Source organism: Phacochoerus africanus, chromosome X, assembly GCF_016906955.1.
Source record: "Phacochoerus africanus isolate WHEZ1 chromosome X, ROS_Pafr_v1, whole genome shotgun sequence".
NCBI classification, from domain to species: domain Eukaryota; kingdom Metazoa; phylum Chordata; class Mammalia; order Artiodactyla; family Suidae; genus Phacochoerus; species Phacochoerus africanus.
In genome coordinates this window covers 122,453,515-122,473,663 of record NC_062560.1, presented here as the reverse complement: position 1 = coordinate 122,473,663, position 20,149 = coordinate 122,453,515, and the positions used below count along the sequence as shown (strand labels likewise).

General features: G+C 37.7%; 1 pseudogene; it reads left to right on the top strand.

Moving 5' to 3' along the window:
• Positions 1–16,788, top strand: part of LOC125118137 (armadillo repeat-containing protein 10-like) — a 45,168-nt pseudogene extending 28,380 nt beyond the window's left edge.
• Positions 16,789–20,149: the final 3,361 nt, after the last annotated feature.

The window sequence follows — 20,149 nt, the reverse complement described above, 5'->3', positions numbered from 1 at the left end:
TTCAAGGAGTCCTGCTTGCCTAGGAACCCACCTAGTGACCCAGCAAAAGCACCCCCCTCCACACACACACACACACAATTTGTAACAGACCCACTGTCTGAGGACCGAACTGTGAACACTAAAGTTGACTCTTGTCCCAGTGCCAACCCTACTGGATTGGACCCTGGAGGCAGTCCAATCCACCCAAAGATCTGATAGGATCCATGCCTAAGCCCCTGGTAAGAGGCCTGCCAACCACAGACTCCACTGTGGACCCAGCCACAGCCTTATGATCTGGCTTCACCAGCAAAATTGCAATTCCAGAGCTAATCCCATATGCTTGGGGACGCAACAGAAGGTATACATACCTGCTACAGTCACCAAGACAGTGTGGTACTGGTAAAGGAACAGACAACTAGATCTAAGGAACAGAATGGAGAGCCCATGAATAGACCCACACAAATACCGTCAACTGATCTTTGATGAAAGAGCCAAGGCAATAAATGGAGCAAAGATAGTTTTTTCAACAAATGGTGCTAAAACAACTGGATATCCACACTCAAAAATAATAATAATAATAATAATAATCTAGACACAGACTTTAAACTCTTCACAAAACTTAACTCGAAATGGATTGTAGACTCAAATGTAAAACACAAAACCATAAAACTTCTAGAAGATAACACAGGAGAAAACGTACATGACCTTGGAGATGGCAATGCTTTTTATACACAACACAAAGGTATGGCCCATGAAAGAAAGATTTGATAAGCTAGTCATCATTAAAATTGTAAAGTTCTGCTATGTGAAATACACTGTCAACAGAATAAAAAGATAAGCCACAAACTGGCAGAAAATATTTTCAAAACACATCTGATAAAGATTGTTACCCAAAATATCCCAAACTTCTAAAACTCAATAATAAGAAAGCAGACAACCAGATTTAAAAAGGACCAAAGAACTCAACAGGCACTTCACTGAAAAAGATATACAGATGTCAAAGAAGAACATGAAAAGCTGCTTCACATCATGTATCATCAAGACAACGAGCTACCACTACACACCTATTAGAATGGCTAAAATCGGGAATGTTGACAACAGCGAATACTGGTGAGGACGTGGAACAATAAGATTTCTCTTTCACTGCTGGTCACAATGCAAAATGGTATGGGCACTTTGAAAGACAGTTTGGCCATTTTTTAGGATATTAAACATATTATACACATGACCCAGCAATCATGCTCCTTTGTATTTAGATAAGGAGGTGGGAGCTTAGTTTTGGACATCCAAAGTTTGATATGCCAATTAGACATCGACATGGAGATGCAGACAGTTGTCTGTAAATGTCAGGAGAGAACCTGGATGACAGAGACCTACATTTTGGAGACCAAAGTTTAGAGATGTAATTTCAATCAGAGAGCTGAATGAGTCACCTAGGATTAAGCATAGAGGAGAGCCCAGGCCTAAGGACTGGCCTCATGTCCTTAGCCTTAGGAGGTGTGGATGAGGACACAGAGTTAACAGATGAAGCTAAGAAACAATGCTCAATGTGGAAGGAGGAAATCCAAGAGGTTGCTGTCCCAGGAAGCGAAAACTGTTTCAAGAAAGTGGGAATGGGCAAATTGCAGAAAAGTAGCTAACCAGAACTAGAGGTTAATTCTCTCAGTACACACAAATTCACCCTGCTGGAAAATTATAATCTTTCATTGATAGTCCCAAAGCTATCATGTCATAAATAATGACTATGGTGCGTTAAGCCTACAGTCAAGATTCAGACCAAAAAAAAGAGTGAGCAAAAAATGAACTCAATCCGATTGGAACTCTGACATTTCAGTGTCCTGTGCCCACCTCTCCTCCACCTTCATACAAACTTACTCCTACCCTCAAGTTTCCTGAATGTCCTGGAAATGCCGCACTTCCAGGTCAACTTACTACGACAAAATGCTAGGTGTTTACTAACAGTTACAATTTTGAAAGACTTCAGTGGAAAATCCCACATCTAAATCACTAAAAATTCTCCCAGGAAAATCTGGCTCCTTAAATTGATGATTTGCCCCTTTGGACATGAATGCATTATTACTGCTTAACGTATCAATTTTCAGACTGGGACGTATTTCTTTTTGATTCATTTTCTAGTCATAATTATGTTTGACTCTTTTGTTTCTTGTAACATTTCAATTTCTTTTTCTTGTTGACACTGTGCAAAGTAACTCTGGCATTTAGAACAAAAAGCTACATGTTCATTTTATTATCCTAGATTGATTTTGCAAACATATATTTATAGCTAGGTCATGTTTCAATCTCCTTGAAGCCATGTTCGTGTTTTAGGCTCTTTCTAGCTCATAGAAACTTTCTTAAAGGTTTCTATTGATGGCTTCTCTCTCCGTTCCTCCATAGGAAGTAATGAACTCAGGGGAGCTAACAATTCTAATCCACTCATTAAGTCCCATTCCCTTGGCAGACAGTGTAACTGATGAATGGAGATCACATTTTTAATACTTCTTAACAACTTGGCAGCTTTAAAATTTAAAAACCAAGAGAGAAAAGTTGGCTAAAAAGCTAATTAATATCAAAAGGGGTATAAAGAAAACAATAACTCGCATGAATTCATGTTAGGCAACACCCTCAAAAGACTATTACTGAAGGCGATCCATTTTTAATAAAGCTACTATTTATGAATCATTCACTGTGTGGTAGGGAGTTTACTAATATATTTTCATTTAACCCTAAGATAACTGCCAGGTAGCTCCTTTACCCTCCAATCACAAAGGAGCAAACTGAGGCGCAGAGAAGGTAACAACCGGCTCAAGAGAACATAGTTGAGGGAGTTCCCACTGTGGTGCAGTGAGTTAAGAATCCAACTGCAGTGGATCAGATCCCTGCAGAGGCACTGGCCCAACGCGGTGGGTTAAAGGATCTGGTGTTGCCACAGCTGCGGCATAGGTTGCATCTGCAGCTTGGATTCAGCCCTTGGCTGTGGGTGTAGCCATAAAAAAGAAAGAAACAAAACAAAAAAAACCAACAGCTGAATAAGAGGTGGCCCATTTTCCTCACCTTTTTCATGATGGTGCCTCAATAACACCTTCTTGGTGAGGCCTTCGCTCCCACTGGATTGAAATTTGCACCCACCACACCTCAGCACACCCCTTCCTTTCCCCTGATTTATTTTTATCCATAGAGCTAGTTAGCATCTAAATTACTATAATTCACTCATTTATTCCACTTATTGTCTATCTCCCTTCTCTACAAGGTCATTTCTATGGGGCTGGAATGTGTGTCAATTTTGTTAACCATTTAGTCCCAGCATGGAGTGCCTGACGGCTTAGAGGAGTTGTAATAAATACTCCTTAAAGGTGTGGCACAGGGATCCAGGCGGGATGCACAGCAGTTGTAGAAGTTCGTGTGTAAATTGAATTATTGTTTTATTTGCCATATTGGATTTTAACCAAGGGGGAAGTGGTAGTTAGGACCCTGAAGCTTAGCATATAAACAGAAGGAACTGTTCTCCTTATTCCATCCTCTAAGCACTTTATCTGCCCATCAAATCAGTTGGTGGAACGTGGTAAAAACGGTACTTCCCTCCTTACTCTGAATCAGACAGCCTCCTTTCACATGCGTTGGAGGAGAATGTAGAAGGAAAAAGAGTGTATTTTTCTTGGTAACTACTAAGTGGCCCAAGTGTATGGGAAGGCTCTTTCTTTCCTGGGATACAACTACAGACATTATTTGATTTTGAGGCAAAGAGAATAGAGGATCACAAACAGAAATGACAGTACTCCAGCCTACCAGCAGGGCACAAGGACACACTTCCACAAAGCCTAGAATATTTGATTAACACATCATATAATACAGAGTTTCTCAATGACATACTTAGAAAACAAATGAGATCCAGCAACTGAAATCAAGAGCCTGGCAAACACAGTGCTCCTTTCTTGACACCTCTGCCACCGCAAGCCTTTGTGGAAGGCACCACTAAAGGGTTGTCCTGCACTTGGATCCAGTAGTGTGTTGAACTGAACCCAACTTGACAATGATCACCCAAGAAAGAAGCTTTGCCAGGAAATTTACCAGAAATAAGATTTTTTCCCAGGAATAAATCAACAAAGAAAAATAAAATAATAGAATTTTACAGTCTACAGAACAGAAGATCTAGACTTGGTCAGAGGTCTTCTATCTCTTTGGTGAGACAGCCAAAAAAGAGAAAGAAAAATCAAGCTCAAACATAGGGGCCATTCTTGGAACAGAAAATAAACTTATTTTTCTGAGGTAGAAAAGAAAGACTGGGGACTTTCTGAGGTGGGAAAGAAGGAATTTGGCAGTCTGTGTCAGTCCTTTAAACATAGTTGAGGTTTTCATTGGCTGAAAAGATTAAGGGCAGGTTGGGTCTGGCGAGTCGTGGTGCCTCTGTTTCCTCACATATGTGCATGCAGTTGATAACCTCACTATGCCTTATTTTCAGCATTTTTATGAGACTCAAAGAACACACTAGCTGAAGAAATTTTCTTCTCTTTTTTGGCCACATGCACAGCATACGGAAGTTCCCAGGCCTCAGCTGGGATCTACACCACAGTTGTGGCAACACCAGATCCTTAATTTGTTGCACCACAGCAGGAACTCCAGGAGGTATTTTTTTTAAAAAAACAGGTTAATGTGTAATTCACATGAGGCCAATGACCTGACTATTCTTTGGAAGCAGCAAAAGAAATACAGAATTTCCCCCAAGGATAAATCATTACTCAGTGACTGCGGAGTCCTAATTCAGAGGCAGGCAGGTCCCAGTAACCCTGAGTCTTTTAGGAGTGTTGAAAAGAGAATCTAGGGGAGGGGGAGGGAGGGGGATGGACTGGAAGTTTGGGGTTCGTAGACGCAAACTACTGCATTTGGAGTGAATAAGCAATGAGGTCCTGCTGTATAGCACAGGGAGCTATATCTAGTCACTTGCGCTGGAGCCTGATGGAGGATAAGGTGAGAACAAGAAGTTATATATGCATATATATGTATGTGTGTCTGTGTGTGATTGAGTCACTATGCTGTACAGCAAAAATTGACAGAACATTGTGCATCAACTACAGTAAAAAACTTTTAAAAAGAGGGAGAGAAAAGAGAATCTAGGGCCTGCCTGGGCACCTTTATCATCTTCTTTGTTCAACATCTAGGACTTCTGCGGGAGCCGAGAAAGCCAATGAGGGGCTTGCGGCTAGCGCCTGCTGAGGGGCTGCCGTGTCCCTTGCGGGGCTGAGTGATGCTGCTAAAGATGGGGTAGGCTGTATCACTCTGCAAGAGTGGCAGGGTTGACAGCATGAAGTCCTTGTCCTTTACCACCTGATACTTTTCTCTCCTTGGTTTACCAAAAAGGCAGAAGGGAGCTTGCCGAACACGAAGAAAGGCTGGTAGGTGTGAACTGCAAATAAAATAGCTATTATCTATTTTTAGACTGAAGTTATCTTTAAGAAAACACTGATTCTTCTTTTGTTTTTGCAAACAACCTGCTCTATCCTGCCAAGTTGGAAACCTGTGCTTAAGCCATGGGAGAAAAAATAAAAATAAAAAGGAAATGGGTACTTTGTGCGCCATTTCAATTTCCTGAGGGAGGAAGGAGCAGTCTAGTAAGAAACTATTTTAGAGCGAGCAATCATAGGTTAAAATAGGCTCCAAGGTCTACTTTTACTTTCTTCCTTCTGATGTTTTTAGAGAAAGTGACTGAGGGCATTTGAAGGATTAACTACACATACTGCAGCATAATTTTGGAGGTTCGATGTGCTAGTCCATCTCCTAAACTGTCCAAACTCAGATTAAAAAGTACATCTTAGCATTTATCACTGTATACCTCTTACTCTTGGGATTCTTGTTCTTGTTTTTTCCTTTCGACTTAAAGTTTCTTGAGGGTAAGGATTATAGAGATTATGTACTTTATGATTTATAGAGGATGCATTAAGTTGAACAGAAGTAAAGGAAGACCAGAAAGTAGTGTCAAGAGTCATCAGTCAATGAAAAAGGGAATCAGGAGTACACTTGACCTGTGTCAGGGGATCCTATGTGAAAAAACAGGAAGAAAGGTCACACATACCAGACACAATTCCTGCTTTTGCTGGGCATCCAATACAGAGGATAAGAGAGACATTGAGAACCCCCTACAATAATATTACTGTGATAAAGACAAAGAAGAAACTCATTAGCTATATGACATTTAAGAAGAAGGACCAGAGCGATCACAAGAGTAAAGGAAGACTTCACAGAAAACATTTTTTTTTCCCAGCAGAGAATTGATGGAGTTCAGTGTTAGTTGGTGAGGTGATAAGACTCCTATAACAGAGGACCAAGGAACATTTCCACAAAAGTTAAAATCGTGATGTGAGAATGCATGTGAAGACTACAAAGAAAACTCCAAAAGCACGCACCTAAGAAGTTGCCTGGTTGTGTGTAAAGAAGACTTGAGTGATAGCTGAAAGTACAATGCTATGTATTTCTTAATCCCATACCCCTAGTTTGTCCCTCACCCATTCCCCTCTCCCCTCTGGTGACCACTGCTTTGTTTTTTTTACATCTGTGAGTCTGTTTCTGTTTGGCATTTACATCCATTTGTATTATTTTTTAGATTCTACATATAAGTGACACCATACACTATTTGTCTAGACTTTATTCCTCTTATCACTCAGTCGAGGAGTGAGCCCTGTCTGCACAAGTGGATGTACGGAACCCTGTTTTATTCAGGGACAGGGAGCAAGAACTGAGAATCCCTTTGTCAAGGCTCCTTTCCATGCTCAGAAATATGGAACATGGTGATAAAATGGCAGGCTTATTATGTCTTCCTTTGTTCAAGTATAGCTGGCCCTCCAAATCCACAGTCTGCATCTGCGGTCAACCACCCATGGACCAAAAGTATTCCCCCCCAAAATCCAGAAAGCTCCAAAAATCAATACTTGAATTTGCTGCGTGCTAGTAACTATTTACATATCGCTTACATTGTATTAGGTATTATAAGCAATCTAGAGATGATTTTAAATATACGAGGATGTGTAATTTATGCAAAACTTGCCATTTTATGTAAGGGACCTAAGCATCAGTGGGTTTTGGTATCCCCTAAGGGTCCTGGAATCAAGCCCCTTAGAAATGAGGGATGACCGTATTCCACGGCAAAAGCAAAACTGCAAAAGGTTAATAACCTAATCACACCTTTATTTCATCCCATAAAGCAATCTGTAACTACCATCACAAAGATAGTTTTGTAGTCTCTTCTATTACAACACTTTTGATCAGATACCATAGCAACATACTGATATCCACACACTTGCAAAGTACCTTACCAAACTGCTCTCCTGTGGCATATTCAATGATATGAATCTGAGTTTTTATCTCATGGAAAGCTACTTATTAAGTAGTTGCTGAATCAGCAATGCTATATTGCTGTCACTCCTACTAGACAGACTTTATCTTGATGGAATTTTAGATTTACTTTTGCATAATCAACATAAACTCCTTGTACATAGTAGGCACTAAATAAATATATGTAAAATGGAGCAAATGCTTGAGCTTAATATCAGTAGTTCACCAGGAAAAAGGGGTGTTAGGGGAGACATTATGTCCAAGAGAGAAGGATCATGAAACATGCCATATTCAGTACTTGCATAGGACCTTGAGAATATCCACTGAAGTGTGTCACAGGTGTTACAGAGCCTGGTATGTATGTTATGTTAAACCAAATATTGAGGGCCTCTGTTCTAAATTATATGAAAGGAAAAGGAATGTTACTCAATGCATATTATGTGGCAAAAATCAGATGATTTTGTATACTCAATATTTATTCAATGTTCTTGGGGTAAATGGTAGCCATTTTATTTCATTTGAGGAATGCTCACTAAAAATTCTTTTTCATTTAGTGAATTGTAACATTTAAAAAAGAACCAACACCACTATCTCTCGATTTTTTCCAAAAAACTGAAGAGGTGGAAAAAATTTCTAAGTCATTCTATGAGGCCAGCAGTACCCTGATACTAAAGCCAGACAAAGACATTATAAGAAAAGAAAACCACAAACCAATATTTCTTTTGAACATTAATGGAAAAATTCTCAATATACCAGCACAGCGCATTTAATAGTGCATTAAAAGGATTATGCACCATGACCAAGTGGGATTTATTCCTTGAATGCAAAGATGGTTCAACATATGAAAACCAATCCATATAACATACCACACGATTACCTCAATTGATAATGATAAGCATTTGACAAAATTCAACCCTCTTTTATGATGAAAACACTCAATAAGCAAGGAATAGAAGGAAACTACCTCAATGTATATTAAAAACCCAGAGTAAACATCATACTCAATACTGAAAGACTGAATGCTTTAACTGTAAAATCAGGAATAAGGCAAAAATACTACTCATTTCAACCATAATACTGGAGGTCCTAGGAAGAGCATTAGGCAAGAAAAAGAAAAGGAAAGGAAGAAGTAAAATTATTTCTGTTCACAAATGATAGAAAGGCAACCTATGGAATAGAAGAAAATATTTATAAATCATATATTTTATAAGTGATAATTATCCCCAACATATATATTAATTCTTAAAACTCAACAACAAAAAATCTGATTCAAAAATGGGCAAAGCACTTGGATACACATTTCTCTAAAGAAAATACACAGGAGTTCCCGTCGTGGCGCAGTGGTTAACGAATCCGACTAGGAACCATGAGGTTGCGGGTTCGGTCCCTGCCCTTGCTCAGTGGGTTAACGATCCGGTGTTGCTGTGAGCTGTGGTGTAGGTTGCAGACGCGGCTCGGATCCCTCGTTGCTGTGGCTCTGGCGTAGGCCGGTGGCTACAGCTCCGACTCGACCCCTAGCCTGGGAACCTCCATATGCCGCGGGAGCGGCCCAAGAAATAGCAACAACAACAAAAAGACAAAAGACAAAAAAATAAATAAATAAAAAAAAAAGAAAATATACAGATGGTCAATAAGCACATAAAAAGATACTCAACATCACTCATTATTAAGGGTATTCAAATTAAAGACACAATCAGATACCACCTTATACCCATTAGAATGGCTACTACTAAAAAACAAAACAAAACAAAACCCAGAAAACAAGTGCTGTTAGGGATATGAAGGAATTAGAACGCTGTGCTCTACTGTTAGAAATGAAAAATGGTTCAGCTGCTATGGAAAACAATATGGTGGTCTCTCAAAAAATTAAATTTAATTTTACCATATAATTCACAACTTCACTTCTGGGTATATTCCCAAAATAAATGAAAGCAGAGTCTGAATCAGATAATTTATATACCCATGTTCACAGCAACATTATTCACAACAACTAAAACATTGAAGCAACCCAAATGTCCATCAGCAGATGAATGGATAAGCAAAATGAGGTCTAAACACAATAGAATATGACTTAGCCATAAAAAAAGAAATCCTATCATATGATAGATACAACATGGATGAAGCTTCAAGACATCATGCTAAATGCAATAAAGTAGTCACAAAAAGACAAATACTTTATAATTTTACTTATGTGAGGTACCTAGGCTAGTTTAAATCATAGAGAAAGAAAGACAAATGGTGGTTTCCAGAGACTAAGAGGAGAGGGAATAGGGAGTTAGTATTTAATAGATAAAGAGTTTCAGTTTCCAAGATGAAAAGCATTCTGGAGATGGATGGCAGTGATGGTTGCACAGCAATGTGCATGTACTTATTAATACTGTTGAACTGTAACTAAAATGGTTAAGATGATAAATTTTGTGTTATGTATATTTTGCCCACAGTAAAAAAATTAGTTTATGAGTATACAAACCTCAGTATGGGATATTCAGCTACTGAGTGATTTAGTTTTCTAATAATTTCAGCTCAGCCTAATTTTTAGAAGTCCACTGCCCTTTGAAGCCAAGTCTCATTTTTAAAAATAACCTGTATTCCCTAGGCCAACAAAATCTCAAAACGAGGACCAGCAAACTGGAAATGTCCCAGGTGTCAAGCACTGTGGTAAGATGCGCATTCCCAATAACAGATAAAGTGACAGCAAGTGAAAGAAAAAATAGGATGGGTAGTTTGGGGGTTCTCCAGAGACAAGGGAAAATGTTTTGAGGATATGAAATATCTGCACATATTCAGAGGTCAGGTGAAAAGACAGACCTAGTGAGAATGGATTCAAGGAGATATTGGGGACAAGTTTCAAGAGACTTGTTAGTAATTTCCCTTTTTCTCAAACTGAGTCCCTAGAAGTTTGCAAAACACATCAATTGGTATTTTATACTTTCAAGGAAAACTGAAAGTATAAGAAATAGATGGCTGACAGCTTTGAAGGCATAGTGAAGGGAGAAGTCAGACAATGGACTTGGTGACCTGAACTCCAGATTTTGTCCAGGCAAATAATGTTTGAATATTTTTGAATGTGGACTACCCATAAGGAAGATCCAGAAAGGGAAAGTTGAAGGTAATGTAGGTTGTCTAAGGGGATAAGAATGGAATAAGGGAGCACACAGATATTTTACCTTGTCAAGTGGACTACATGTATGAGAGGCCTAATAGAGGGAAAGGGAAAACTCATGAGAACACCTGAGGTACCCCTGAACTTTAAATTAATGCCAGTCACAGAAAGCACAAGCATCTGATCGCCAGGACAGTACTAGTCAAATTCAAATTTTTATGCTTCCTTTACTTCTCATTCCCTGTTCTGCAGTACTGGAAGGATCAGAAATATGGTTGGCAACCAAATGTAAATCAATGAAGTTAGAACATACCCTGTCACCAAGCACAAAAATAAACTCAGAATGGATTAAAGACTTAAACATAAGACATGACACCATAAAACTCTTAGAAGAGATCATAGGCAAAACATTCTCTGATATAAATCGTACCAATGTTTTCTTAGGTCAGTCTCCCAAGGCAATAAGAAACAGAAACAAAAATAAACAAATGGGACTTAGTCAAACTTACAAGCTTTTGCACAGCAAAGGAAACCAAAAAAAAATGAAAACACAGCCTATGGAATGGGAGGAAACGATGCAGCTGAAAGGCTTAATCTCCAAAATATAAAAAAAAAACTCATACAACTCAACACCAACAACAAAACAAATAACCCAATCGAAAAACAGGCAGATAAATCAACTATAATTTAAAAATTTTTAAAAAAAGAAAAAATGGGCAAAAGACATAAATACACATTTCTCCAAAGAATAAATATGAATGACCAACAGGCATATAAAAAAATGCTCAACATCATTAATTATTAGAAAAATGCAAACCAAAATTACAATGAGGTACTACCTCACAACAATCAGAATGGCCATCATAAAAGTTTACAAACAACAAATGCTGAAGAGAGTGTGAAGAAAAGGGAACCCTCCTACACAGTTAGTGGGAAGGTAAATTGGGGCAGCCACTTTGGAAAATAGTATGGAGGTTCCTCAGAAAACTATACATAGAACTACTGTATGATCCAGCAATTCCACTCCTGGGCATACATCTGGAGAAAGCTACAATTCAAAAAGATAAATGCACCCTTATGTTCATTGCAGCACTATTCACAATAGTCAAGACATGGAAGCAACCTAAGTTTCCATCAATGGAGGAATGGATAAAGAAGATGTGGTACATACATACAACAGAATATTACTCAGCCATAAAAAAGAATGAAATAATGCCATTTGCAGCTATGTGGATGGACCTAGAGATTCTCATACTAAGTGAAGTCAGAAAGAGAAAGAGAAACATTATATGATATTACTTATATATGGAAACCTAAATATGACACAAATGAACCTATCTATGAAATAGAAACAGACTCACAGACACAGAGAACAAACTTGTGGTTGCCAAGGTGGAGGGATGGGGGAGGTTGGGGTTAGAAGATGTAAGCTATTATACATGGAGGGGACAATTAATAAGATCCTACTATATAGCACAGAGAACTATGTTCAAATTCCTATGATAAACCATAATGGAAAAGAATATTAAAAAGAATCACTTTGCTGTACAGCAGAAATTAATACAACATTATAAATCAATAATGCTTCAATTAAAAAAAATATGGTTGGCAAGATAGAAGGAAAAGAATAGAAACCACAAAGGTTCCATTGGAGTTCCCTGGTGGCCTAGAAATTAAGGGTCCAGCATTTTCACTGCTATGGCTTGGGTCACTGCTGTGGTACAGGTTTGATCCCTGGCCCGGGAACTTCTCCATGCCATGGGCAAAGCCAAAAAAAAAATAAAATAAAAAAACAAAGATGAGAAAAGCCACAAGTAAGCCACCACTCCTGCCTTCTACAACTTCACGCTTCTTCTTGGAGTGTGGAAGAACTTGGGAAAAAGAAGTTCACTTTAAAAGAAGAGATCCGGGAGTTCCTGTCGTGACGCAGTGGTTAACGAATCTGACCAGGAACCATGAGGTTGCAGGTTTGGTCCCTGCCCTTGCTCAGTGGGTTAATGATCTGGCGATGCCGTGAGCTGTGGTGTAGGTTGCAGATGCGGCTCAGATCTGGGGTTGCTGTGGCTCTGGCGTAGGCTGGTGGCTACGGCTCCAATTAGACCCCTAGCCTGGGAACCTCCATATGCTGTGAGAGCGGCCCAAGAAATAGCAAAAAGACAAAAAAAAAAAATAAAATAAAAATAAAAATAAAAAATAAAAGAAGAGATCCGGCATTGCCGTGAGCTGTGGTGTAGGTTGCAGATGTGGCTCAGATCCTGTGTTGCTGTGGCTGTGGCGTAGGCCGGCAGCTACAACTCTGATCAGACTCCTAGCTTGGGAACCTCCGTATGTCACTAGTGCAGCCCTAAAAAAAGACAAAAGACCAAAAAAAAATTAAAAGAAGAGTCAAGTTGGGACCTTGGGGTTAATAGATGCAAACTATTGCATTTGGAGTGGATAAGCAATGAAATCCTATATCTAGTCACTTGTGAAAGAACATGATGGAGGATAATGTGAGAAAAAGAATATATATATATATATATATATATATGACTGGATCACTTTGCTGTACAGTAGAAAATTGACAGAACACTGCAAACTATAATGGAAAAATAAAAATCATTAAAATTAAAAAAAAGTAAAAGAAGAGTCAAGTAATGGCAATTACACTGAGCAAGACATTGTTATTCCTAAACTAAGAAGGTTCTGTGGTTTGTGTTACATAAGAATGACCAGAAAAATTCTGCCTGAGTTGGAATCTGGGGCAGGGAAAGCACAAAAGCCAAAAAAAAATTTAAAACAATAGGGGGAAGAAAAAATACAGTTTCTTTAAAAGTACTTTTTGCTTTCTTATTGTAATAGCTACACAAACACCTTACACTCTACTTTTTTTTGAGGGGGAGTGGGGGAGAAGTTATTAAAATACTAACAGGTACATGTAACTGCAAATGCTAACCAGATGATCTACAGGCAGAAAATTCAACCTAATTTTTGGAACTGAGTACAAATATGTGAAGGTCTGGTAATACACACATACATATTATACATATATCTACACACACACACACACACACACACATATGGTGTACCCACGGCATATGAAAGTTTCTGGGCCAGGAATTGAATATGAGCCACAGCTGTGGCAACACTGGATCCTTAATCCACTGTGCCAGGCCAAGGATCAAACCCGTGCCTCAGCAGTGACTGAAGCCACTGTGGAGACAATGCCAGATACTTAACCCGCTGCAACACAGCGGAAACTACTTTTTAAAAAATTATTACTATTTTAAAAAAAATTTTAAACCTTCATTGAAATTGCCACTGCTGCAACGAACAACTTAGGTGAGACATTTCTAGAACGCTAATATGTCAGGATTCTCTGGAATTTTCTGAATATTTTTCTTCATATCCATTAAGCTGTTTTTCATAATCTACATTTTCCTCAGACTCCTTGTCCCTAACCATAATTAGATAAGAGGAAAAATAAAATGACAGTATATTCATGTGTGTGCCCTAACACCAGCTTCCTATAACAGAACTAAATGTTTGAGCACTCGCAGACTAAGCCTTCTTAAGTCCTTCTAGAAAACTGGAATTGGTGCAAATGTAAACAAATGTTTCACGGATATAATAGGGGTGAAAGTGACATCGTTTAGGGACAGCACATGGTGAGCACAAACGGTGGAATAACTTTTGCCTTTGGAGTGTTGAGGAGAAATACAGGACTAGCTCAAGCAAAGCAAAGAAAAAGGAGTAGAAGATACACTGAGAAGTCCCCTCAAGTTTTTAATCCACCAGTTACTATCATTCATTGCAGTATATAATACCCCTTGTAGAGAGTCCCATGACAAATTTCTCTAAGAAATGAGAACTAAAAGTAAGTCCATTCAGAGGAAAAAACTGACATTGTTTCTCCTACTAACAATGATGAGAGGCTCTGGACCCATCCCACTCCCTCCCATTTGTAGCAACATGGATGGAACTAGAGATTATCATACTAAGTCAAGTAAGTCAAAAAGAGAAAGACAAATACCATATGGTATCACCTATATGTAGAATCTAAAATATGGCACAAATGGGAGTTCCCGTCGTGGCTCAGCGGAAACGAATCTGACTGGCATTCATGAGGACGCAGGTTCGATCCCTGGCCTCGCTAGGTGGGTTAAGGATCTGGTGTTGCCATGAGCTGTGGTGTAGGTTGCAAACACGGCTTGGATCTGACATTGCTGTGGCTGTGGTGTAGGCCAGCGGCTACAGTTCTGATTCGACCCCTAGCCTGGGAACCTCCATATGCCATGGATGCGGCCCTAAAAAGACAAAAACAAATAAATAAAATATGGCACAAATGAGCCTATCTACATACAGAAACACACTTACAGATATAAGAGAAGAGGCTTGTGGTTGCCAAGGGGGCAGGGAGGGAGTGGGATGGACTGGGAGTTTGAGACTAGTAGATGCAAACTATTACACTTATAATGGATAGGCAATGAGGTCCTAGTGTACAGCACGGGGAACTATATCCAATCTCTTAGGATTGAATATGGTGGAAGATAGTATGAGGAAAAGAATATATATATATATAAATGGGTCATTTGCTGTACAGCAGAAATGGATAGAACACTGTAAATCAATTATAATTTAAAAATATTAAAGAAAGAAGCCAAAAAAAGAGTTAGAGAAGAGGACAAAAATAAGTGCTAAAATTCCCAAATATGGAAATCATACCAATTGTTCACAGCTTGGCTCTGTGCTCTCTAGAGGCCAGAGCTGAGATGGAAATGTGGTGGGTTAGAAGCAGGCTCATAGATAAGAGAACAAACAGGTGATTTCCAGAGGAGAGAGGGGATGGAGGGGAGGAAAGAAATAAATGAGGGAGATTAAGAGGTGAAAATTTCCAGTTGCAAGATAAATGTGTCGCGGGTATGAAATGTGCCATGTGGGGAATAAATTCAGCAACTATGCAATATATTTGTATGGTGACATCATAACTAGACTTATACCGGTGATCATTTTGAAATGTATATAAATATCGAACGACTATGTTGAGTAACAGGAACTAACATAGTGCTGTTGGTCAAATATACTTCAAAACAAAGAAACAAACTCATGGAAAAAGAGATCAGATCTGTGGTTAGCAGAGACTGGGGATGGGGGGCGGGGGAATTGGATGAAGGCAGACAAAAGGTACAAACTTCCAGTTAAAAGATAAATAAGTATTAGGGGTGTAATGTACAACATGATAAATATAATTAACACTGCTGCATATTACATATTAAATTTTTTAATGGACTAAATCTTTGAGTTCTCATTACAACAAAAACTTTTTTTTTCTTTTATTTTGTATCTATATGAGATGATGGATGTTCACTAAACATTATTAGTAGCAATTATTACTGGTAATTATTAATGTAGCAATCACTTCAGGATGTATATAAGTCAAATCATTATGCTATATACCTTAAACTTATACAGTGCTCTATTTCAATTATACCTCAATAAAACTTGAAGAAAAAATGATGTATATATATACTTTTTTATATTTCTAAATAAAATTAAAAATAAAACTAGGAATAGGTTTCTTGATTAAAAAATATCATTCAAATTGGCAACCAACCCGTGATTTACAAAGGATGAGAGCTGTATTTCATTTCTCATTATTTTATGTATGTATGTATATATGTATGTATGTATAGGCTTATGCAGAGATGCATTACCAAAACCTTAAAAAAATTTTTTTTCTCTAATTATTGAAAAATGTTGATCACTCTGGAAACAATGTAGCCCCTTCAGCTAAACAAACCATAATTTTTTAGTTGGGTGGTACTCCAACTGTTGGAACATAATCAACAATCCTGGCCAAAGGATTAAAGGCAAGGCTTTAAATGCACTGAGTAACCTAAGTGTGAATGTTTAACAGCAAAGCAAGTTAGAAATATCCATCTAGTCTGTGAGGATTTTTTTCTGTGGTTCCCTTAAGCCCACTGTGCAGCTAGTTGGACTGAGACTGTTAACAAACATGACCATTACCAATGAACACATGCTTAACATTGCAAAGCTTTTCCATGTGTTACTTACAGGAAACGGAAACACCAAAGTTCAAGTTTTGAAACTGCTTTTGAATTTGTCTGGAAATTCAGCCATCACCTAAGAACTACTTGGTACCCATTCCTTTCCCTTTTTTACGGCCACAGAACAAAGCAGATTGTTTTTTGAGTACTTATATTATACCAGAATATAAATAACTGCCTCAAAACCCAAGCTAGGCTCTATATCTACTTTCACTAAAGATTCACTGTTCTTTCTATTCTTACAGAAGAGTGTGTGCCCAGAAAACGAGAGCTTTAGTTTATCATAACGATGTGCATATAAAGGGAAAAATTGTAACAATAATAACAAAATTTTGATTGGTCATACGTTTTCAAAGAGTAATGCAGTCTGGAAGTAATGCACATTATAAATTTCTCATTTCCCATCTTCTTTCAAAGGAATTCTTTCAACATAGCTATAACTTGGTCTTCAAGTATATTTTGGACCATTTTATTGATACCAAATGAATGTTGGAACTTATACTGAAAACATTTTATTTTGCTATCTACATTGAAATAGTATAGTTACTTCCCCTATATGAGCTAACAGTGACCTTTTTACAGACAAGTTATATTCTTACCATTTGAAGTGATCCAAGTCCACATTAGCATTTGATTAACTCATTGTTTTGTAACTGTCATAGCTTTGACACTATTCTTTTAGTGATAATGAGATCCTAGTGCTTAGGTTCAACTGTGAGCCCAGACTTAGTGTGTTCAAAAATCCAATCACTTGGAGTTCCCGTCATGGCTCAGCAGAAACAAATTTGACTAGCATTCATGAGGACACAGGTTCGAGCCCTGGCCTCGCTCAGTGGATTAAGGATTTGGCATTGCCATGAGCTGTGGTGTAGGTCGCAGATGCGGCTCAGATCTGGCGTGGCTGTGGTGCAGGCCAGCAGCTACAGCTCTGATTTGACCCCTAGCCTGAGAACCTCCAATATGCTGTGGGTGCGGCCCTAAAAAGACAACAACAACAAAAAATCCAATCACATCACCTGTATTTCTAGTCAACACAAAATGTAAACTTTAGGAGAAAATGTTCCCAAGTACCCACCTACTGCCATACCATGTGTCAATATGTAAATATATTATGCGTAAAATACTGAGATTGATTAAAGTGTCCTCCCATCAGCAATTGAGTGGTAAATCAACTATCCAGTCTTTAAAAAGATGAAGCAGGTCTGGATGCAGGAACATGGAAAGACATCTATGAAATTATTATTTTAAACACATGCTATTGAAGAATAGGTATAATGTTCCTATTTTATTTTTTAAATGAAAAATATTTATACTTACACATACCTTAACACTTCTAGAATGACATACTGTCTCCAGGGGGACGTATGCATACCCCCACTATTTGGATTTCTTACTGAGAGCACAAGTTTTATAATAAGAAAAAAAATTTTAAAAGCAAGCATACCCACAAAAACTCTCAAATAAACAACCTAACTTTACACCTAAAGGAAATTGAGAAAGAAGAACCAACAAAACCCAAAGTTAGTAGAAGGAAAGAAATCATTAACGTTCAGAGCAAAAATAAATGAAGTAGAGACTAGGGAAACAATAGAAAAGACCAATGAAACTGTAAGCTGGTACTTTGAAAAAATAAAATTGATAAACCTTTAGTCACACTTATTAAGAACAAAAAGGAGGAGTGTTCAAATCAATAAAATCAGAAATTAAAAAGTTACAAAGGACATCACAAAAATATAAAGGATCATAAGAGACTACAATGACAACCCAGAAGAGATGGACAAATTCTTACAAAGGTACAAACATCCAAGACTGAAACAGGAAGAATGGAAACTATGAACAAAACAATTATTAGTATTGAATTTAATCACTTATTTTAAAACTCCCAACAAACAAAAGTCCAGGATCAGACGGCTTTACAGGTAAATTCTGTCAAACATTTAGAGAAGAGTTAACACTGTCCTTCTCAAACTATTCCAGAAAATTTCAGAGGAAGGAACACTCCCAAACTCATTCTATGAGGCCACCATCACCCTGATATCAAAACCAGACAAAGATGTCACAAAAAAAGAAAACCATAGGCCAATATGACTGATGAAATAGATGCAAAAATCCTCAGCAAAATACTAGCAAATCAAATCCAACAGTGCATTAAAAGGATCATACACCATGAACAAGGGGGTTTTATCACAGGGATGTAAGGATTTTTCAATAACCACAAAACAATCACATTAACAAACTGAATAAAAACCATATGATCCTCTCAACAGATGAACTTTTGATAAAGTTCAACTTCCATTTATGATTAAAAAAAACTCTACAGAAAGTGGGCATTGAGGGAACCTACCTCAACATAATAAAGGCCATATCTGACAAATCCACAGCTAACATCATACTCGAAGAGTGGGAAGCTGAAAGTATTTCCTTTAAGATTAGGATCAAGACATGGATGGCCACTCTCACCGCTTTTATTCAACACAGTTTTAGAAGTCCTAGCCACAAAAATCAGAGAAGAAAAACAAATAGAAGGAATCCAAATAGGAAAGGAAGAAGTAAAACTATTACTATTTGCAGATGACATGATGCTATACATACAAAATCCAAAAGATGCCACCAGAAAACCACTAGGGCTCAACAACGAATTCAGAAAAGTTGCAGGATACAAAATTAATACACAAAAATCTCTTATATTTCTATACACTAGCAATGGAAGTACCAGGAAGAGAGAATAAGGAAACAATCACATTTACCATTGCATCAAAAAGAATAAAAAACCTAGGAATAAACCTACCTAGGGAGATGAAAGACCTATACTCCAAAAACTATAAGACACTGATGAAAGAAATTGAAAATCACACAAACTGGTGGAAATACATACCATGTTCTTTGACTGAAATAATTAATACTGTTAAAAATGAACACACTACCAAGACAATCTACAGATTCAACGAAATCCCTATCAAAATACCTATAGCATTTTTCACATAACTATGACAAATAATTTTAAAATTTGTACGGAAACACAAAGGACCCCAAACTAGCAAAATAATCTTGAGAAAGAACAGAACTGGAGCAGTGGCATTTGCTGACTATACTACAAAACATCAGTAATCAAAACTGTATGGTACTGGCATAAAAACAGACACATAGCTCAATGGAACAGAATCACCAGAAATAAACCCACATGCTTATAGTCAATTAACCTATGACAGAAGAGTCAGGAATATACAATGGCAAAAAGACAGTCTCTTCAATAAGTGGTACAGGGAAAACTAGACAGCTACATGTAAAAGAATGAAGCTAGAACACACTCTAACACCATATACAAAATAAACTCAAAATGGATTAAAGACCTAAATGTGAGAATGGAAACCATAAAACTCCTAGAGAAAATTTAAGTAGAACACTCTTTGACATAAATAATAGAAATTTTTTTTGATCAGTCTCCTAAAGCAAAGGAAATAAATGCAAAAATAAACAAATGAGACCTAATTAAATGTAAAAGCCTTTGCACAGCAAGACACCACAAACAAAATGAAAAAAAACACAACTTATTGAATGGGAGAAAATATTTGCAAATGATATGACTGACAAGGGGTTAATATCCAAAATACACAAACTGCACATACAATTTAACATCAAAAACAAAAAACCCAATTAAAAAATGGTCAGAAGACTTGAATAAACATTTCTCTAAAGA